The 6334-nt window shown below is 40.4% G+C and overlaps 1 long non-coding RNA gene across 1 annotated transcript; it reads left to right on the plus strand.

The window, feature by feature from the left end:
- The first annotated feature begins 834 nt into the window (after positions 1–834).
- Positions 835–2088, plus strand: LOC135534158 (uncharacterized). The gene is made up of 3 exons (XR_010454648.1): positions 835–936; positions 1146–1426; positions 1511–2088. It is a non-coding gene; the product is annotated as an uncharacterized LOC135534158 (long non-coding RNA).
- Positions 2089–6334: the final 4246 nt, after the last annotated feature.

Genomic DNA, 6334 nt, shown 5'->3' on the forward strand with positions numbered 1-6334 from the left:
ACCTCCAATTCTAATGGTTAAGTTTCTGGGTAGAATTATTTAATAATTTATCTTAAACCTTGATAAAATATCTTAACAGTAGATAATCCTTTCTACTGCAGTTTTTTTCTGAAAGATATAACGTTAGCCACAGATAACTACAAATATGTTCCTACTGCTCTCAATAACATTGCTGCCCTGAATTTAACAGGAGCTATTGACAAATGGCCAGTGGTAAAATGTTGTGATGGACTACTGATAGGTGAGAATTGTCTGTTAATTGAATGATTAGAATATTCCGTCCTGAAACATATAATTGTATGGAATTGATTAGAATGTATAAAATCATAATCAATAAATGTGTCAGAATTAAAACATTATGTCTTTATGGTATTGTAAACACAGACTGTCTGAGCACGGTGCCGACCTGACTAGAGATTTGGGAGAGAACGGGGAGTACGTCTCAAGGACAAGTTCACTATCTCTGTCGCCTGGATAGTGAGAAAGACAGTGTGTGTGTAGCAGGACGTGTGTGTGTGTGTGTGTGTGTGTGTGTGTGTGTGTGTGTGTGTGTGTGTGTGTGTGTGTGTGTGTGTGTGTGTGTGTGTGTGTGTGTGTGTGTGTGTGTGTGTGTGTGTGTGTGTGTGTGTGTGTGTGCATATGGCTGTGTATGTGTGGACGTGAGAAGTCAGTATAAAATGAATTGATTTGTATTCTTGACTTCAGAACGTACCCGTGAATAAACATTTAACTGTGGTAGACTGGGCCTCTGTCTGTTTTCATTTGACCGGGATCTTACAAATTCTGGTTTGCAGGCTGAGAGTAATATAATTAAATTGGGTGATGTACCTGGAGAACATAATTCTCTTCTCAACTACTTCCTGGAGGACATTCGTGCCATGCTGACTCTCTCTAACTCTGAAAATGAATCAGACGATGAGGAAATCCCTGATTTAGGTAAAAACATTTTCATTGAAGACATTGTAGATTCATTTACATGTATGAAGTGTGTGTAACGTTAGTGATGTTTTCTCAGAATGTCATTTCGCATTGCTAGTTATTACATTATTACGTGTATGAACTGTGTGTAATGATATCTCAGAATGCCATTTTGCATCTATTGTATAATAATGCTTAAATATTTGTATCTGGAACTTGTCGTTCAGCATCAGTAGAACATGCCTGACTCTCCTCCACCAGTCATACAAGGAGAATGGTGTAATGCCTCCCATCAAAAAGAGAGCTGGCCCAAGCAAGCACAGGTTACACCTGAAGCATGAGGACTTGCAGCGAGTGGTGAACTTGATCAACAACAACGCAGAGGATAATGCAATAGTGTTACCAGGACGCCACCCAGGACACAAACACTTTAGTGGAAAGCTGCTGCAATCCCATGTGACAAAAGCAGCAGTGTGGCGTCTCTACAAGGAATTGATGGCAACACTTGGTATGTAAAACCTAAACACGTGTTGATTATTTAATTGACCTCCAACATGATTGGTACTACTTTTATTGATCTCACATCACACAGCTGGTTTGACTGGAGGATGGTACGGTGCTGGTGGAAAGCTATGGTTGGCAGCAACACCCTACTCAGTACTGCAGGTCATTGTCACAGATCAAGCAGTACAATCACTTCAGGTGAATATCATTTTCATTGCATGATATTATTTTTTATCTAAACTTAGTGGAATAGGGTTTGTCATTATGGGGTATTGTGTGTATATTGATGAAGAAAAAATAATTTAATCAATTTTAGAATAAGACTGTAACCTAACAAAAGGTCAAAGGGACTGAATACTTTCCGAAGGCATTGTATTTACCACTATTGTCAGGATTTGGCCAGGGTTGTTCCGGGTTTTGGTCACTAGATGCCCCCATTGTGCTTTTTGACCTTATGTTTTTTCCCTTGATTCCCATTATTATTTGCACCTGTGCCTCGTTTCCCCTGATTGTATTTAAACCCTTAGTTTCCCTCAGTTCTGTGCTCTGTGTTTGTATGTTAGCACCCAGCCCTAGTGTTCTGTGTATTCTTGTCGATTCCGGTGGACGCTCTTGTGGAATTCTGTTTTTGTTTTTTGAGTATCTCTTGAGGCTTTTTTGTGCTATACCTACCACCATTTGGATTTGCCATTTTGTATTGAAGGACTTCTCCTTTTTACTTTATTAAATACACCGTCTTAAGTACTGCTGTGTCTGCCTCATCTTCTGGGTTCTGCTGACTATTCGTGGCTCAGTTGGTTAAGTGACTGTTTCTCACTCCGGAGACCCAGGTTCGTAACCAGGTCCTGACAACTATTTCATAAAATAAAAATCACCACCCTATTAACTTGTCTGCAGTAAAATCTAGTACTCCCAGGTACTTCTCTTCAGCTACCACCTACACATTAAAACCCACTACCCAGGGCTCACTGCCACTAATTGTGAAAGGAGACGAAACTGGCTTCATTAAGGGCCGTAAGTCATGCAACAATGTTTCTTCTTAATGTAATTCAAGCCTACCAACAAAGTGCTATGGATGGTCTTGTGCTCTCCCTAGATGCTGAGAAAGCATTTGATCGTGTGGAGTGGTCTTACCTATTATTTGCTCTAAATGATCCTCAGGCTGCTGTCCTTACTAATGGACTAAGGTCAAATAGCTTCTCTATACACAGAGGTACCAGACAGGGCTGTCCTTTTTCCCCTCTCCTCTTTGCACTCGTTATGGAACCACTGACCGAGGCTATCAGGGTAACGCCTGCTATACAGGGGCTGCTCATTGGTGATGTTCACCATAAAATAAGCTTGTATGCTGATGATGTCCTGATATTCATCTCTAGTCCCGAGACTTCAATTACATCTCTTATTAATATTATTGAATTATTCAGCAAATTCTCAGGCTACAAGATTAACCTTACTAAGTCAGAGGCTATGCCACTTGGTAGCCTACACTCTGTACCTAATACTTCTCCCCCCTTCCCTTTTAAATTGTCTCCCTCAGGTTTCATGTATGTGGGTATATTTGTAACTCCTAAATTCCAGCAAATGTACAAAGCCAATTTTGTTCCCTTGTTTGATACAATAAGACAGGATATGGAGTGCTGGAACTCTCTCCCGATTTCTTGGTTGGGTAGAATATCCCTCTTGAAATGAACATTTTACCAAGACTACTTTACCCAATCCAAATGATCTCAGTATTACTCTCCAATAAGGTAATAAAGGATGTAAATGGATGGCTGTTCCTTTATATGGAGTAAACGCAAGCCAAGACTTAAGATGGCAATATTGCAGCTGCCAAGTTCTATGGGCGGCTTGGACCTGCCCAATATCAGGTTCTATCAATGGTGTGCCCACCTTTGTTATATTTCTGACTGGATCACAAATGATGACTCCTCTATTTGGTTAGACGTTGAGACTTCTCTTTCAAAATACCCCTTACAGGATCTTTTATTTTTCAGAAGTTTCAAGTCTGTAGAAGATCACTGCAATAATCCCGTTACACTTTCTGCAAGAAATTGAAAAGATCCTAGGGGTTGATCTAGAATTGGACCCAGTTTCTTTACTGTTAGGTCTCCCTAGTAGGCATGTTACTTCTGTGGGTAAAAGGAGGCTTTACAACATCCTTACCTTCGCAGCGAGGAAAAACATCCTCTTACATTGGATTAGTGATAAGGTTCCTTCTATTAAAGATTGGCATAAGATACTATTTGAATGGGTGCCTCTGGAATATCTGACATGTACATTGCATTCTAAAACAGACCAGTTCTACAAAGTATGGGAACCTTATCTAAATTACCTAGAACCTGAGGTATCAGCTATTATGCTGCAAGGATTCTCTTAGAATGGCGGGGATCTATGTATTTCAGAACTACACTGTACGTTCCATGTCTGGAACCTAACCTCTTGGTTTAAACTGAGCTTTTTTGTTTAATTTCTGTTTGTAAGTTTGTTTAAAATGTATGTATTGAGAGACGCAATGATGGGGATGGGGTGAGAGAAGCACCGAGCGGGAAGAGGAAAATGGTGTACGTATGTATGGGTGTGTATGTAGGTATGTATGTATGTGTGTGTATGTATGTATGTATGTATGTATGTATGTATGTGTGTATATATATATATGTATATATGTATATGCATGTATATATGTATATATATATATATACGTAGGTATGTGTAAGCGAGTGCTGTTTTTGTGTTGTTGCTTTGTCTCCGTTGTTGTATCTCTTAATATGGGTGAAAATTGTGAAATTCCAATAAAACATACTGTTACAAAAAAAAACACTCCCCCATTCCACTACTTTGACCCTATCTGCTCCTGCACCATGCCAACGACCTGGGAGGACGGGACACCTCCCCTAAACACACCCTGTAACTCTTCTGAAGTCAAATCTCGTTTACTTAAATACTTCCCTGCAGCTGCCACCACAACAGCCATTCTCTGTAGTTTATATTCCATTTCTGTGGTACAGTTGATAACCATTGCTATGAACGCTAAGAAGACAACCTTACTGAAGCATAACTCACTCGCTGGCCTATCCCTCTGTGCTGGCACAAATCTACTACTCACTGGGATCCTCTCAGTATCACTCACCCTTCACCCATCCTCCTCCTCTTTCTTCGCTGCCGCAGCATGTGACAGACTCCCTCTGCGCTACTCTGACCACTTCAACCTGCCTCTCTCACACGGACACCTCTGATCTCCAGCAATAAGAGAACCCCTACTGTTTACATAATTTATCCAGCCAAACTACACAATCCTCTGTCCCATGCCCTCCTGCACACTTTCCACATCTTGCAATTTCCTCCTACACACTGCTACAACTTGACCATGAACGTTGCACCTGAAACAGAGCAGTGGATTCTGCACAAAACCTCTAACAGGATAACTAATACATCATAACATGACTTTGTCAGGCTCAAAACTCAAAAGGACTGACAATGACTCCTCTGTTTCACTGCTGGGTGGAAGAGGAGTTGTGGGTAGCTGAATCAGTGTGTAGTAGAGCTGAACAACAAGAGTCAAACTAGAGCTATGTCTAGAAGACCATAGATCATAACTGATCACCTAATGTTTCTCCTGACCATTAACTACATGTTGACTCTGTTGGTTAACTCAAGGAAAACCATCAACCAATCTGAATTAGAGATATACAATGATCAAAACCCTAAAGATCACTTGTGTTTTGAATAGTTAGAATTTAATCAAGATGATTGAAACATATACAATAAAGCCCCTAAACATGACCAATATATCCTCCCTCACACCACTGTGGTAGTTCCAGAGAGCAGCAGGTGAAGCAGGAGACTGGAGACGTCAGAGCTCTGGAGATCTCCCCTTTAGTTCAGTCAGTCAGCAGCATCAGTCCACACACAGACTGCAGTTATTAACCCTGACCACTGGAGAGACACAGAAAGATACTATCTGTTATAATACACAGTAATTTACATTTACATTTAAGTCATTTAGCAGACGCTCTTATCCAGAATAACAATATGCTCCATTTGTAGATGTCTATAATTAATATATCAGTCCCCATTCAGCACTTATATCAGAAACCAGTAACATAGTTATCATGTGTCTATATCACACAACAGGTATTAATAAAATTGGACTGTCCCGGAAGACAATTTACATATAAGATACTTTGCATTGGCAGCACATGCTTCAGTGGTCTGGGAGTGTTTATAGCTCTGTGAGTTTAACACTTCATGACTGAGAGCTGTCCTTCATGACAACAGAACTTCAACAATGACTTTGATTATGAGATTCTTGTGGATATTGATGTTCTTAATTCAGGGTAAGACTATTGAATATCATTATCTGCAAATTATTTTTCTTATCGAAATATTAAATGTAAATTGCCTCTGTCTCAAAAAAGATAGAGATTCTTGAACATGTAGACAAAACAAACACAGTTTAATGAACAATTCTTAAATGTCTCTGTTTCAGAATCCAGAGGACAGTACATTGTGACACAGACTCCTACAGTGGAAACTGTTCTCTCAGGACAGAAAGTCTCTATGATCTGTAAAGCCAGCAGTAATGTGTATAGTGATTGTTACAATGGTCAGTCATGGGGCCATCAGTGTCTATCCTGGTACCAACAGAAACCAGGAGAAAAACCCAAACTAATGATGCTCCCGGGGAACACACTCCATTCTGGGACTCCATCTAGATTCAGTGGCGGTGGATCAGGGAGTGACTTCACTCTGACCATCAGTGGAGTCCAGGCTGAAGATGCAGGAGATTACTACTGTCAGAGTTTACACACAAACAGTGGTAATGTGTTCCACAGTGATACAGAGTCGTACAAAAACCTCCCTCAGTCAGACTGCACAGTGACTGTACTGGTACAGCTGGGACCTACTGCAGGTG

The sequence above is a fragment of the Oncorhynchus masou genome, unplaced genomic scaffold (genome assembly GCF_036934945.1).
Source record: "Oncorhynchus masou masou isolate Uvic2021 unplaced genomic scaffold, UVic_Omas_1.1 unplaced_scaffold_3088, whole genome shotgun sequence".
Lineage (NCBI taxonomy): Eukaryota > Metazoa > Chordata > Actinopteri > Salmoniformes > Salmonidae > Oncorhynchus > Oncorhynchus masou.